General features: G+C 50.6%; 1 protein-coding gene across 3 annotated transcripts in view; it reads right to left on the bottom strand.

The window, feature by feature from the left end:
* The window catches only part of SERTAD1 (SERTA domain containing 1), a 44,221-nt gene that overhangs the window by 2,812 nt on the left and 25,145 nt on the right, over positions 1-16,264 (bottom strand). The window contains exon 1 of one of the 3 annotated variants that reach the window (XM_030218917.1): positions 15,826-15,924. The exons of 1 other annotated variant lie outside the window; for it this stretch is intronic. The gene's annotated coding sequence lies outside the window, so the exon portion shown is untranslated. Of the gene's footprint in view, positions 1-15,699; positions 15,774-15,825; positions 15,925-16,264 lie in introns of those variants that run through there. One more of the 3 variants, XM_030218919.1, reaches the window with a different exon arrangement.

Raw genomic sequence — 16,264 nt, 5'->3', positions numbered from 1 at the left:
GCTTTTACTACAGAAGGACAGGAGCTTCCAAACCTATCGGGGGGGGGGGGGGGGGGGGGGGAGGCTCCCAGCCAGTCGATTTTCAGGATATCTAAGATGAATATGCACGAGCTTGATTTGCATACCAAGGAGGTAGTGTATGCAAAAGTCACTCAAATGCATATTCATTGTGGATATCCTGAAAACCTGACTGGCTGTGGTTCCCCTCGGGATAGGTTTGGGAATCGCAGTAGGAATTCACAGATTTTCTCCAGCACAGAGACAGTTTCCTCAGCAGCGCCTGACTGATCTAACATTATTGCTCTCCTACTTTCACCGTCATGGTGCTTGCGGTGGCATTCTGCCCCATTACCTGTGGCCAGTGAGCCTGCTTTTATGAATGTAAGGCTCCAGTTTGTAATTCATTTTCAAGTAAAATTAACAAGCAAAATTTTTAGATTTGTTTGAAAGAACAAGGGGTAACTTATGGTATATATTTCCCTTTGCTTCTCCAAACTACACTAAACCAGTGTTCTCCCTCTAGGGACAAGAAACAGAACAGGCCTGCTGGATTGCTATAAATAGACACCCTGGTTGCTCTCCACTAAATGAGAAAGGAACAATGTGCATCAATAGCCAGCCGATTCTTTTCGATGTTGCCTTCTAAATGGATATACTTCGAACATGAAAGCTTATTTGCACAGGACACCTGTCATTCTGGTCAACTGGTTTGAGTTTTACAGGAATGGAGGATCAGTACAAATGATGATACATAGTTAAGCCTCAAGAACATGGAGAAGGGGGAAGGTCAAAAAATTCTCTGGTCTCCTTCTAGCCCCTAGAACAGGGGGAGGGACCGAAGAATCTCTGCAGCTCTTGCTAGAGGCCTGTGATGTGCCTTTTGACTCAGGACTACTGCCCAGTTTTTCAATACTGGAGAGTCTCTTAAAATTTGCAAGTTCTGGGACTCCTTGACCAAGTAGCTTCGTCCTGTTGCTTTGGGTTTCCAGCGCAGTCAGCATCAGGGTTAAAAACCGGCAGCATTCACCAGATCTCCCGCTGGACACCTGCGATCAGAGGCCTTAAAATCCAGCCACTGCATAGTGATGGCTCACTCCACCAGACCCAAGAATGGAAAAGCTGACCCAGAAACTAAACCCAGATTCCTCTGCATGTTACCACCAGTCAGCCTGATTTGGGTTTTTATAATTGCCGTTTGTGTGATGTTCCGATTCATTTTGAGCTTAAAGTACCTTCTCCTCTGACTGGAGTACAGAATGTCTGCGTGGGACTTGCACATAGTCAGTGGGAGCTGGTGGGGGGGAATATAGGGACCTGGGTTATAATCCTGTGTCTACCATCTCTGCACACCAACCACTAGGCTACATTGTGTTGTCAGCACAATAACTGCTATATTCTCTCTGAAGATCTACTTTTGTGCGCTGCATTTTGCTGGCTGTATTTTGACTCTGGAATAGCAAAAAAAAGTTAAACTCTCTTCTGTAGTTGGTTAATATCAATGTTACCCTTCTCTAAGAATGAAATAAATTTAAAAACCTGGTTGATGCGAGTCTTGATGTTATTTTATACAAAAGCTTGTGAAACCTCCAAGGCCTTATCCTCAAGGTGGAACAAAAGATCTTAGCTCACTGGATCCTGTTCAACCACACAACTATTTCTTTAAGTTGAACAGGAAATTGTGAATTAAGCATCAAGCTGGGAAGTAGCTGATGAAAATGGGCAGTCAGGAAATAGATACACATTCATTCACTTAGAATACATGTACATCAGAAAGGATTTCAGTATTTAAATTGATTCTAAACTTTATGGATTTATATAAAACATTTAAATAATCCTAATCTCCCGCATATATATTGAGCAAAACAAGGGGCATGATTTGCATTCAGGCCTTTTACAGAGCAGAGAGAGAGAGACATTAGCAGTCATGCCTCCTCCAGTGTAAATCTTACATATGTTTTAAAGGTAAACCCACACATGCCAGAATGCAGAAAAAGCAAAGCGGGAATGATTAAACAGGTGAACCAGGAAGTCAAAAGGAGTGTTCAGGATAATCCACTGAAGACAGGCAACGGTAACACACGTTCTCAAGTGACCTTGCTCTGAACAGAAGTGTTCCTGTGCTAATGACTGTTCAGATTATGCTTCTTTGGAAATAACTCACTGGAAAAATTTGAGTCACGATTTTATCAACATAAGACAATCCAACTAGGGCTCCTGATGAAGGCTTTATGCTGAAACACGGTTTTTGTTGAGTCCTGTTGCCTGTCTTCAACTGACTATCATGGCTCATCCGTTTAGTCATTCCCACTGTGTTTTCTCAGCTCTCATGTGCCACTGATCCAAGTTACTTACAATCATGTCAAACATACATAAAATTAGTTTAAATACACTACAAACCACAAATTTATTTTGCAACAAAAAAACGTAAGATAAAATACACTCACATTTGTGAAAGACTAGGGTCACCTCATCACCAGGCTTTCTTAAACATATCCACCCTTCCCAGATCCTCCTCCTTGCCCCTTATGTTACTGTCAGATGCACTCACGGAGTCCAGCATATCAGTGCTGAACCCCTAAATCTTCACACTACCTCTTCAATACACTGTTACCTGCACCACAAGTAAATCACTTAACAGAATGAAATAAACCAAAAGCTTTTTCTCTGATGCTTCTTGTAAACTTGGAGGTCACATCACCCATCACTGCCTCACGTACATTCTAAGAGCCCTATTTAGGAAAACATTTCCTCCACAGACATAAAAGTGTTGAACACTTTTAGTAAACTGCTCCCTAAAATTAAGTTTTCAGACAAAAAGGAAATATCTACAGTACCCGAGTATGTAACTTGCCTAGTACTCAATTTTGGAAAAGTAACAAATTAAATTAAATCAAAATCAAAAGTTCAGCAATGCCTTGGTTATGTATGTGAATAACCTGTTACCCATCCCATCTCATACATCCCATGAGACAGCCACATCACTAGTAAGCCCTGTTATATATCATAAGGGACATCACTACCAGCCTCTTGTTTCTACTAGCAGGATACCCCAGCTGAGGTAAGCTACATAAAACACTACAGATGCTAGGATGGGAAAATTAGGTTCTTACCTTGGTAATTTCCTTTCCTTTAGTCATAGCAGATGAATCCATTACGAATGGGTTGTATCCACCTACCAGCAGGGGGAGATAAAGAACACTGAAAACCATAGTGCCTCTAGGACAGCTAGCTCCATCTGCCTCTCAGTATTTTGAAGCTTCCAAAGCAGTGTTAAACCGCAAAGTAGCATAACATGAACTTTCCTCACAGCGAACGAACGCCCCAGAACAGGAGCAATAACACAAAGGAGGGACGAACTCAACCTCTTGTAGTAGAACAGAAATCCTGAAGACTGTTGTCCAACTTCTCCCAATGAGGGAACATGTCTGCAGGAAAAACTGAACACAAAACAGAGTCAATCAGAGAGGGATCATTGATTCATCTGCTGTGACTAAAGGAAAGAAAATTACCAAGGTAAGAACCTAATTTTCCCTTCCTTGTCATCAGCAGCAGATGAATCTATTATGAATGGGATGTATCAAAGCAATCCCTAGATAGGGCGGGAACAAGCCACACCACGCACAAGCACTTGTGCTCCAAAAAGCGCGTCCCTCCTGGCAGCCACATCCAGCCTGTAATGTCAGGCAAAAGAAAGCTTAGAAGCCCAAGTTGCTGCACTACATATCTCTTGAAGAGAGAGCGCTCCAGTTTCAGCCCAAGAGGAGGAAATCGTTCTTGTGGAATGAGCCTTAAAGGCGTCAGGCGGAGGCCAGCCAGACAGCAGATATGCAGAAAAAATGGCTTCCTTAAGCCAACGGGCTATAGTGGCTTTAGACACTGGAGACCCTCTGCGAGGACCTGACAACAATACAAAAAGGTGATCAGAGGTCCTGAAAGCATTTGACATCTGCAGATACTGCAACAGAGCCCGGCGCACATCCAGGAGGTGCAACTGCCCAAAGGATTCTGGAAACTCCTCCCTAGTAAAGGAGGGCAAATAGATAGGCTGGTTTAGGTGAAACGCTGAAACCACCTTAGGCATGAAGGAAGGCACAGTACGTACCGTTACTCCGGACTCTAATTGCAGAAAAGGGTCTCGACAGGACAGCGCCTGGAGCTCAGATACCCGTCTCGCCGATGCAATGGCCACCAAAAAGCCCGTCTTTAGAGTCACATCCTTCTCCGAAGCTTGCTTCAGCAGCTCGAAGGGCGAACACTGAAGAGCCTTAATACTAGCCCCAGGTTCCAGGCCAGGCAAGGGGCCCGCACGGGAGGCCAGAGCCGAAGCACCCCTCTCAGAAACTGTGCAATGTCCGGATGTGAAGCCAGGGAGAGGCCAGCGACCTTCCCCTGAAAGCATGACAATGCTGCCACTTGAACATGCAGGGAATTATAGGCCAAGCCTTTTTGTAAACCATCCTGCAGAAAGTCAAGTGTCGGCGAGACAGAAGCCCGCATGGATGTGATCGCTTTAGAAGCACACCAAGCCTCAAACTGGTGCCAGGTCCGAGCATAGGCAACGGAAGTGGAACGCTTGCGGGCCTGCAAGAGAGTGGAGATGACCTTGTTAGAATAACCTTTGTCTCTCAATTGCGCCCTCTCAATAGCTATGCCATAAGACCAAAGCGGCATGGATCCTCCATGGTCACCGGGCCCTGTGTCAACAGGTTCGGAACCAGAGGCAAAGGAAGGGGAGCCTCCACCACCATCCCCCGGAGATCCAAATAGCACGGCCGCCTGGGCCAATCCGGAGCAATGAGGATCACCACTCCTTGATGTAGCCGAATTTGCAGGAGCCGCCGCCCTATTAAGGACCAAGGAGGGAACACATACAGGAGGCCCGGAGGCCAGGGTTGAGCCAAGGCATCCAACCCCGCCGAGCGAGGATCTCTCTGTCTGCTGAAAAAGGACGGGACTTTGGCATTTGTGCTTGACGCCATAAGATCCATTACGGGCTTTCCCCATTTGGCACAGATCTAAAGGAACACTTCGTCTGCCAGTTCCCACTCCACTGGGTCGATTTGATGCCTGCTTAGAAAATCGGCTTGCACGTAGCTCTGACCTGCTATGTGAGCTGCTGACAGAAGCTGCAGATGAAGCTCGGCCCAGTGGCAAATTAGAGCAGCCTCCGCGGCCAGTGCTCTGCACTTAGTGCCGCTTTGTCGATTTATGTAGGCCACTGCTGTTGTGTTGTCCGACAGAACTCTGACAGCCAGTCCCTCCAGGGTTTTGTGAAAGGCCAGAAGCGCCTGAAATATCGCTTTCAGTTCTAAGCGATTGATGGATCACCCCGTTTCCTCGGGTGTCCATAGACCCTGGGCATAGCTTCCCTGGCAATGTGCTCCCCAGCCCTTCAGGCTGGCATCTGTTACCACCAGGCACCATCGGGAAGCGCTAGCGGCATGCCTCACTGCAGCATGCTGTCTGAGAGCCACCACTCAATACTGAGTCGGGCCGCAGGGAGCCACGTGAATCTGCGTTGATAATCCTGGGACATCGGAGACCATCGTTGAAGCAGGGCAATCTGCAGAGGTCTCATATGCGCTCTCGCCCATGGCACCACTTCTAATGTGGCCGTCATCGACCCCAACAGCTGGACAACGTCCCAAGCTTGCGGGCGAGGCATCCTCAAGAGCAGACGGACCTGATTCTGAAGCTTGCACCGCCTTTGGTCGGGTAGATAAACAAACCCCAGGGCCATGTCGAACCGGACCCCCAAATAGTCTAGACATTGAGAGGGGGTCAGGTGACTTTTGGGTACATTGATGACCCAGCCCAGAGATTGCAGTACTGAGACCACGCTGGCTGTGACATGATGACTCTCTTTTGCCGAGTCCGCTCTGATGAGCCAGTCGTCTAGGTACGGGTGAACCTGGATACCCTCTCGCCTGAGAAAGGCAGCTACTACCACCATGTCACGACTATGGCCGTGACTACCCTCATACTTACCCTGTTTCAGGGAGTCAGTGGCTGTGCTGGCTTCTGCTTGTCTCTGTCTCTGTCTCTGTCTTAGTTTCTCTCTGGCTCTGTGTGCTGATTGCCCTACTGAACCTCACCTGTGTGGGCTATGCCTCTTCCAAGATGGCTGCCGCCTCTTCGTCTCTGCCAGTATCCAAGATGGCTCCCGCTGTTACTTTCTATGGGATGCCTGCTCTGAGTGTCAAGCCTCTGTTTGGTTGCAAGGTGATTGCTGCACCTGTGGCTCTGGTGTTGATGGGCTTTATTAGTCACCTGAAGACTACAGTCCTGGCCTTTGCATTGCCATTTCCTCTGCAGTGCCTTAGGTCCCGAGGTTAGTGTGCTGTTAGCACCGTTTGCTTTCCTTGTCTATTGTTCTGTGGGCTTCCAGCCCTTCTGTGTTATTTGCTCTGTGGGTCTCCTACCCTTCTGTGGGTTTTCAGCCCTTCTGTGTTTATCGCTTGTGGGTTTCCAGCCCTTCTGTGTTTATAGCTCTGCAGGGTTTCTGCCCTTCTGTGTTTATTGCTCTTTGGGTTTCCTACCCTTCTGTGTCTAGCTCTGCTAGTTCTCTGTGTTGGTTTCCTGTGTATGACTTGTTAGCTTGGGCACAGCTTTGTTGTTAGCTGGTGTATAGCTTTACTAAGTCTTCTGAGTTTGCTCTGTGTATGTCTCCAGTGTATGACTTGTTAGCTTGGGCACAGCTTTGTTGTTAGCTGGTGTATAGCTTTACTAAGTCTCCTGAGTTTGTTCTGTGTATGTTTCCAGGGCATGACTTGTTAGCTTGGGCACAGCTTTGTTGTTAGCTGGTGTGTAGCTTTACGAAGTCTTCTGAGTTTGCTCTGTGTCTGTTTCCAGTGTTTGACTTGTTAGCTTGGGCACAGCTTTATTGTTAGCTGGTGTATAGCTTTTCTAAGTCTCCTGAGTTTTTGCTCTGTGTATGTTCCTGTGTATGTCTGGTTGCCTGGGTATAGCTTTCCTACTAGCTTGTACAGTTGACTATGTCTTCTTGTGTTTAGCCTGCTGGGTTTCCGTGTGTGTTTCTTTTGCTTCTGGAGCTTCTGCCCTTGTTCTACCTGTTGCCAGTTCTCCTTGATACTGAGGCTCCAGCCGTAGTCTTGTTCCTTGTCCTGACCATTGCTTGTTCTGCCTGCTGCCGGAACACGGACTTTCTCTGCCTTGCCTTCGCCTAGGTGCCAGGGGGCACCCCTGGACCTTCCTTCCTGTTGTTCCTGTAAGTCCTACCGGCTGCCAGAACCTGAGGGCTCAACCCGAGGGGGAGGCAGTCAAGTGTAGGTGAAGTCTAGGTCCAGGATGTTCCAGTTCCGTTCCAGTGTGTTCCAGTCCAGCGGGTTTCACTCCTGTATGTTCCTGTCCAGTGGGGCCACTCCAGTGTGTCCAGTCCAGCGGGCCCCACTCCAGTGCGCACCTGTCCGGTGCGTTCCAGTTCCGAGTGTTCCGGTGTAGAACTCCAGTCCGGAGTTCCGGTCCAGTTTTGTCTCCTCTCTACCTGGAGGGTGATTTTGCCTTAAAGGACTCACAAACCCCGCGCTCCCGGGGAAGAAGCCTGAAGGTATGCAAAGGACCTCGAGAGCGCGTCCCGCATGGGCGGGCACGCGACAGAATGCAAAGGCCATGAGTCCGGCAAGATCAGCCGTCCAGGTTGGCTACCTGTCCACAGCTTCGTTTCCTATGGACAATCCAGGGTCCAGCACCAGTGCAGTTCCTGATTATGGTGTGGATTTCTACAACCCAATTTTTTCTCTGAACCCTGTTTTGACGCTCCATGATTACCGGGAAATACTTTTGTCTGATCCTGCCCTGAAGGATACTCCTGAAGCAGCAGCTGAAAGAAAGCGTCTCTGGTGGCGTCTGGTCCGCCATAGCCCAGTTTCTGACATGAATCCTGCTATCTCGCTCTGGGATTACCGCCTCAGACTTCTGGAGGAGCCAGCTCTGCGGGATACTCCGGAAGCTGAGGCCGAAAGAAGACGCCGGGGAATTCCTCCGCTCAGGCCTCCTCAGCAGAGCAGCCTGCGGTACCATAGCGGGTTAGTTCCTATTCAGGATTACAGTCCTCCAGCGCTGAGTCCAGTCCGAGGAGGGTTTCAAGCAGAGCCTTCGAACCCTGTTCGAGTGAAGCCGCCAGCTAAGTTTCTGAGTTCAGCCCGAGGGACGGTTCTATGCAGGTCCATGAGGTCCGGCCAAGTGAGACGGCGTACCAAGCCTCTGATTCCAGTCCAAGAAGGGCCGACACCTAGGTCCCTGAATCCAGTCCAGGGGGTGCTTCATACTGAGCCTCCGATTCCAGTTCAGGTAGCGCTCCCAGTCAAGCCTCTGAGTCCAGTCCGAGGGACGCTGCAAATTGAACCTCCGATTCCTGTTCGAGTGGCACAGCTGACCGAGCCTCCTGTCCTCCTTCAAGTGGCAAGCCCTTTGAAACCCCTGAGTCCAGTCCGAGGGATGCTTCTGACGGAGCCTCAGATTCCTATGCAAGTGGCGCTCCAGGTCGAGCCTCCCGTCCTCGTTCAAGTGGCACGCCCTTTGAAGTCTCCGAGTCCAGTCCGAGGGAAGCCTTCGATGGAGTCTCCAAGGCCTATGCAAGTGGCACTCCGGGTCAAGTCTCCAGTTCTTGTCCAAGTGACCCGTCCAGTCCAGCCACTGAGTCCAGTGCGAGGGGGGCTTCTAATCAAGCCTCCGGTGCCAGTCCACAGGGTGGTTCAGGTGGCACCTCCGCTTCCAGTCCAGAGGGCACCTCCAATCACGCTCCGAAGGCCAGTTCGAGTGGCGCTTCAGATCGAGCCTCCGATCCCTGTCCAAAGGGTGTTTTCTGCCAAGCCTCAGTTAAAGTTCCATCCCTGCCAGGAGGCAGAGGGCACCTCGAGTTCCTGTGCCAGTCAAGCCTCTGATACCAGTCCGGGTCCCGGTCCCGGTTCAGCTCCTGTCCAGAGTTCCCGCTCCAGTCAAGACTCTGATTCAAGTCCGGGTCCCAGTCCCGGTTCAGCTCCTGTTCAGTCCGAAGCAATAGCTGAGAGAAGATGTGTTCAACGGCTTGGGGCCCGGAGAAACCCATTTTCTGCATTTCAGCCTGCTAGCATGCTCTGGGGATCCCAGGGCCGTCTCCTCTTGAACCCTGCTCGGCAGACGCTGCCTGAAGCTAATGTTAGAGAGACGCCCCAGTCCGGCCAGAGGGGGGCGCCCAGCCTTGCAGCTGAATCTCCTCCGAGTTCCAGTTCCAGCCAAGGTGCTGAGCCTGCTCCGAGTTCCAGTTCCAGCCAAGATGCTGCACCTGCTCCAAGTTCCGGTTCCAGCCAAGATGCTGAGCCTGCTCCGAGTTCCAGTTCCAGCCAAGATGCTGCACCTGCTCCAAGTTCCAGTTCCAGCCAAGATGCTGAGCCTGCTCCGAGTTCCAGTTCCAGCCAAGATGCTGAGCCTGCTCCGAGTTCCAGTTCCAGCCAAGATGCTGAGCCTGCTCCGAGTTCCAGTTCCAGCCAAGATGCTGAGCCTGCTCCGAGTTCCAGTTCCAGCCAAGATGCTACACCTGCTCCAAGTTCCAGTTCCAGCCAAGATGCTGAGCCTGCTCCAAGTTCCAGTTCCAGCCAAGATGCGGAGCCTGCTCCGAGTTCCAGTTCCAGCCAAGATGCTGCATCACAGACTCTAAGCCGGCATAGTAGTTGCCCAAAAAGACTTCCTGGTTTCAAGGGCCACTCCTCTTTTCAAGTTCCAGTTGTGCTTGCTACTGCCAGTCCAGTGATTCATGTTGGTGTGTTGAAGCCCATCAGGAGGTTTCACCACACTTACCCTTGGACACCTGAATCCCCTGTGGGGACCGGGAGGGGGGGTCTTGAGGGGGAGGTACTGTCACGACTATGGCCGTGACTACCCTCATACTTACCCTGTTTCAGGGAGTCAGTGGCTGTGCTGGCTTCTGCTTGTCTCTGTCTCTGTCTTAGTTTCTCTCTGGCTCTGTGTGCTGATTGCCCTACTGAACCTCACCTGTGTGGGCTATGCCTCTTCCAAGATGGCTGCCGCCTCTTCGTCTCTGCCAGTATCCAAGATGGCTCCCGCTGTTACTTTCTATGGGATGCCTGCTCTGAGTGTCAAGCCTCTGTTTGGTTGCAAGGTGATTGCTGCACCTGTGGCTCTGGTGTTGATGGGCTTTATTAGTCACCTGAAGACTACAGTCCTGGCCTTTGCATTGCCATTTCCTCTGCAGTGCCTTAGGTCCCGAGGTTAGTGTGCTGTTAGCACCGTTTGCTTTCCTTGTCTATTGTTCTGTGGGCTTCCAGCCCTTCTGTGTTATTTGCTCTGTGGGTCTCCTACCCTTCTGTGGGTTTTCAGCCCTTCTGTGTTTATCGCTTGTGGGTTTCCAGCCCTTCTGTGTTTATAGCTCTGCAGGGTTTCTGCCCTTCTGTGTTTATTGCTCTTTGGGTTTCCTACCCTTCTGTGTCTAGCTCTGCTAGTTCTCTGTGTTGGTTTCCTGTGTATGACTTGTTAGCTTGGGCACAGCTTTGTTGTTAGCTGGTGTATAGCTTTACTAAGTCTTCTGAGTTTGCTCTGTGTATGTCTCCAGTGTATGACTTGTTAGCTTGGGCACAGCTTTGTTGTTAGCTGGTGTATAGCTTTACTAAGTCTCCTGAGTTTGTTCTGTGTATGTTTCCAGGGCATGACTTGTTAGCTTGGGCACAGCTTTGTTGTTAGCTGGTGTGTAGCTTTACGAAGTCTTCTGAGTTTGCTCTGTGTCTGTTTCCAGTGTTTGACTTGTTAGCTTGGGCACAGCTTTATTGTTAGCTGGTGTATAGCTTTTCTAAGTCTCCTGAGTTTTTGCTCTGTGTATGTTCCTGTGTATGTCTGGTTGCCTGGGTATAGCTTTCCTACTAGCTTGTACAGTTGACTATGTCTTCTTGTGTTTAGCCTGCTGGGTTTCCGTGTGTGTTTCTTTTGCTTCTGGAGCTTCTGCCCTTGTTCTACCTGTTGCCAGTTCTCCTTGATACTGAGGCTCCAGCCGTAGTCTTGTTCCTTGTCCTGACCATTGCTTGTTCTGCCTGCTGCCGGAACACGGACTTTCTCTGCCTTGCCTTCGCCTAGGTGCCAGGGGGCACCCCTGGACCTTCCTTCCTGTTGTTCCTGTAAGTCCTACCGGCTGCCAGAACCTGAGGGCTCAACCCGAGGGGGAGGCAGTCAAGTGTAGGTGAAGTCTAGGTCCAGGATGTTCCAGTTCCGTTCCAGTGTGTTCCAGTCCAGCGGGTTTCACTCCTGTATGTTCCTGTCCAGTGGGGCCACTCCAGTGTGTCCAGTCCAGCGGGCCCCACTCCAGTGCGCACCTGTCCGGTGCGTTCCAGTTCCGAGTGTTCGGTGTAGAACTCCAGTCCGGAGTTCCGGTCCAGTTTTGTCTCCTCTCTACCTGGAGGGTGATTTTGCCTTAAAGGACTCACAAACCCCGCGCTCCCGGGGAAGAAGCCTGAAGGTATGCAAAGGACCTCGAGAGCGCGTCCCGCATGGGCGGGCACGCGACACACCATTACCTTTTAAAAGGTTTGGAGAGCTGTGGCGAGGCCAAAAGGCAAGGCCCGAAACTGGAAATGTCTTCCCAACACTACAAATCGGAGTTGGTGCGGGGGCCAAATAGGTATGTGCAAGTAAGCTTCTTTTAGGTCCAGAGACGTGAGGAACTCTCCTGGCTGTACCACCGCAATGACAGAGCGCAGGGTTTCCATGTGAAAATGCTGCACTCTCAGAGACTTGTTGACTTCCTTCAAGTCGAGAATGGGCCGAAAAGACCCGCCTTTTCGCGGCACCACAAAGTAAATGGAGTAACGTCCGCAGCCGTGTTTGGCGGGAGGCACAGGGATCACCGCCCCAAGGTGCTACAAGACTTGTAGGGTCTCCTCTACCGCCGCCCGTTTGACGGCAGTACTGCATCGGGACTCCAAAAACACGTCTCTCACCGGGGCATTGAATTCCAATCGGTAACCTTCTCTGATCAGGTCCACGACCCACTGATCTGAGGTAATCTTGGTCCACTCCTCTAGAAAGAGGGAAAGGCATCCTCCTACAGCTGTAAAGGAGGAGTGTACCGGCACACCATCATTGAGAGGTTCGCCCTTGAACTCCAGGCCTAGCACCGGCCGCTGCGGATCGCTTGTCCGAGCGAAAGGAGTTCCTCTGCTGAAAACGGGCACGTTGAGTAAACCCAGCAGAGTGCCCCGGGCGATACCTTCTAGCTTCACGGAAGCGAGGTCTAGAGGAGGAGGGAACCACCTGACCCTTGGAAGAAGGCTGCGGCCTATCCTCAGGTAACCACTGGGGTTTAGCATTCCCCAGGTCTTTAACAATCCTCTCCAACTCCTCTCCAAATAACAGAAGTCCCTGAAAGGGCAACTTCACCAGCCTTTGCTTAGAGGCCATGTCAGCCGCCCAATGCCGTAGCCATAGAAGGCGGCGGGCGGACACCACCACAGACATCTGTTTAGCCGAAGCTCTGACCAGATCATAGAGGGTGTCAGCTAAAAATGACAAGGCCGACTCCATGCGCGGTGCAACCTCAGCGAGGGACTCCGCACCATCCACGGGCTGTTCCACTGCCTGTTGTAACCAAGAAAGGCAGGCTCGAGCAGCATAAGAACTGCAAACAGACGCCCTTAAGGCTAGGCCCCAAATCTCAAAGGACCGTTTTAGCCCTGATTCCAGGCGCCGGTCCTGAGTGTCCTTCAGGGCGACCCCTCCCTCTACTGGGAAGGTGGTCTTTTCTGCCACAGCCGTGACTAAGGCATCCCAAAACGGGCCAAGTGCTCCTCACTCAGAGGGTAAAGATGCCCCATCGCCCTGGCCACTTTCAAGGGCCCCTCTGGGTCAGCCCATTGAGAAGAAATAAGCTCTTGGATGGAGTCATGCAAAGGAAAGGCTCGAGCAGGCTTCTTAGTACTCGCCATCCTCGGATTACCAGAGGAGACCTCGCCTTGAACAGGATCATCAATAGAGAGGGCCTGTAAGGCATCAGAGATAAGCGCTGGCAGCTCATCGCTGTGGAAAATCCGAACCGCAGTGGGATCATCCAGATCCAGTGGCAAACCGGCACCTTCCTCTGGCTCCTCAGACCACGAAGGCCTGCCAGATCCCTCAGAGTCCCCACAGCCCGACCACGGGGGGGAAAAGGGAGGTGCGCCACTCTCCGACGGGGAATTTACCCGTCTATGTTTAGCGTGCATCCAACGCTCAGGAGCATCCACTTCTGACATCTACCCTGGGCCATCATCAGTCGGAGGGAGACCAGGTAGCAACGCAGTGTCAGACACCTGCGGCTGAGCTCTTTTCAGCATGAAGGCTTTATGTAAAATAAGCACAAACTCAGGGGAGGAAAAACTCAGCCTGACCTCCCGTCTCCGAATTAGGAGCTACAGGGAACTGAGCTCCTCTGGTAGCCTCGGCCCGAGGCGCCCCTCTGCTCACAGACTCCTCCGCAACTGCGGGGGTCGAGCCATGCGGAGCTTCCAAGATGGCGCCCGCTGCCAGCTCCATTGAGCGGGAAGACTCATCGCTCGCCATTCTCGTACTGGCTCTACTGTCTATACAGCACGTTTTACAGAGCCCCGCTGCTGATCTGCGCTTGCCACAACAGGAACAGCGCTTAACAGCCATCGCCGAAAAACGGCGGAATAAAATACAAAATGGCGGCTTCGCGCCAAAATCACCCCGATCGGAACACCGTCAGCGGGCCCTCCCAGGAGGAGCTGAGTACTGCTCTTACCTCAAAGGACCGAGTCCACCGAGCTCCGGTCAAGCTGCATCAATAAAAGCCTCAGAATAGCAGTGCATAAAAAGCGCGTTTTTGTTTTTTACGCTGTGAGGAAAGTTGGAGGCAAACAGCTACAGAGGTACTCCGGAGGCAGTATAGGGTGGGAAAAGGCAGGGAAAGGGCGAACCTATAAGCCTACATCCAAAAGGGGGAAGTGGGAAAGGCAGGGAAAGGGCGAACCTATGTGCCTTTAAAGTGGGCACCACCAGCCACAACACCCCAGCTCAACTGGCCAAGCACAGGAGCCTCCCCAGGCAGAAATTTTCAAGGAGCTGAACAAGCTGCGTGCTACCCTGCTGGAAGACAGAGGAATACTGAGAGGCAGATGGAGCTAGCTGTCCTAGAGGCACGATGGTTTTCAGTGTTCTCTATCTCCCCCTGCTGGTAGGTGGACACAACCCATTTGTAATGGATTCATCTGCTGCTGATGACAAGGAAATAAGGATCACTTGATCAGTCTGCCCAGTCTTTCTCTCTAGGTAGATAAGCACAGAGTCCCATATTAACCCAACACTAACTCCCTGCCATCTTTTCACAATTTTCTAGTCCTACCAAATGTCCTCTGTTTGTTCCAAGTACATCTGAAGTCCCACTTTAATGCCAACTTCCATGGCCTCCCTCAGTAGCTATCCTAGACATTGCCATATTCCTCTTCGGAATCAGGCCACAGCCACAAAATCTCATTAGGATCATGTCTGATCCATGTAGGCTATCCTTTGTGAGCCTGCTGCACTCAAAGTTGTAAACATGGCCACTTCACACAACCTGCTTGATTAACCGATATTGCCATAGGAGCCAACTTTTCAAAATTATTGGGGGTGCTAAGCCCAGTGGAAATAACCTTCCCTGGATACATACAAGGTATTTTCTAAATACTGGGTGTGCCCAAGCACCTACAGCACCCCCAGATTCAGCACCATACTGTGCAGTAGCTTACATTTATCCATCTTTTGCCCTCTAAAGTTCTACAAAACTAAGCAAACCATCACACCATCTCCATTTTGTCTTCTACTTGGTATCTCTATCTGCTCTTCTCATAACACTGTGTCTTAAACATACTTAAATTGTCACAGTTTGGGTTTCATTTCCTATACCTGGATATTCTGAGCATCTACTACTGGCAGGGGCCAGTTCTGGGGTAAGTTGCACCCCCCCCCCCCCAGAGGCATATTGATAGTACCCCCATAAGGAGTAAGGTATCAACTGTGACTCCTCCTCTCCACCCACCCCCCCAAAAAAAACAACAAGTTGAATCTGGGTGGGGAGGAAGGAGCCACACCACTACATGTGCACTTGGGCAAGTTGGGCTGGCAGGAAGCCACACATGCTCAAGGCAGGTTAGATACGGGAGCCTCTACAGCAAGTTAAGCACACATGCACCTAGGGCTCCCAGAGACAACCTCTGTCCATCCTATCTTAAAGCCAGCCCTGGATACTGGTCATTTTGTCGTCATTTACTATCATTTTCTGCATCCTGCCATTCAGATCATCTAGTTACAACTTTGTTCTACTTCAGTACCACCCACCTTCTTTACTAGTCTGTAAGGAGCAATATTAAGAGCCATAATAAAGCATTCTGTCAGGCGATCTATTGTACTTCCCTCAAGGGCCCTGATCCACTATTTTAGTCCTCTCACTAAAGTCAGGCTTCTCTCCGACAGTATCTTCTTCTTGAGAAATCATCTCGCCGATATCAAGTAATCTACTTGGTTCAAAGTGTTACATTATCTGGTGCTTCTGGTGCTAAATCTCAAGATTACATCCCAAGAGGTATTAGTCAGCCTCTGTTAGCAACTTCCAGCATACGATCCGATAGCTGTATCATTATTATACCATAAAGATATATCTATCAAGAGTAGCATCGCTTAACTATTCCTAGGATACCCGGCTACTACTAAGCGCTATTATACCATAAGAGATCGCTGGCAGCTGCCATTATTAAACCATAAGAGCCATAACCCCGATCCGGTTTCACAGCCACGACCTAACCGGCTCCACGCGCTTCTGTGACGTCTCCCCGAGGACTTACCACTTACCTGCCTCTCACCGGCCAATAAGAAGGGTCTCATACGCCGCCAGCAGCCAATCAAAACGTGGCATGGCGCCGAGCACGGGGTGCTAACAGATGCACTCTCCCCAGCTCTCTCGCAATCTACTCAGCTGTTCGGGGAGCTGTCAGGGGCATATAAACCAACTTCCCCTGTGACGTCACTCATGCGACTCCGCCCCGGCTGTCCTCCTTCTGTCACTCGCTGTTAACCACGCCCCTCAATTGAACTGCATCGCGTCGGTCTCTCCTATTGGCTGGCGTCAGTACAACCGTCCAATAAAATAGCGCGCTGTGAAGCAAAAAAGGAAAGCGAGGGAATCGCAGCGCTCCAAACCTCGTTCTGGACGGCAGCTCCTCCTCTTTCAGGTTTCTTTCCGGAAGTTTTGAGTAGGCATTGAAATGAAGAGGGTGTTACGGGGGCGGAG

This window comes from Microcaecilia unicolor, chromosome 11 (assembly GCF_901765095.1).
Source record: "Microcaecilia unicolor chromosome 11, aMicUni1.1, whole genome shotgun sequence".
Lineage (NCBI taxonomy): Eukaryota > Metazoa > Chordata > Amphibia > Gymnophiona > Siphonopidae > Microcaecilia > Microcaecilia unicolor.
This window is presented reverse-complemented; position numbering and strand designations above follow the sequence as displayed.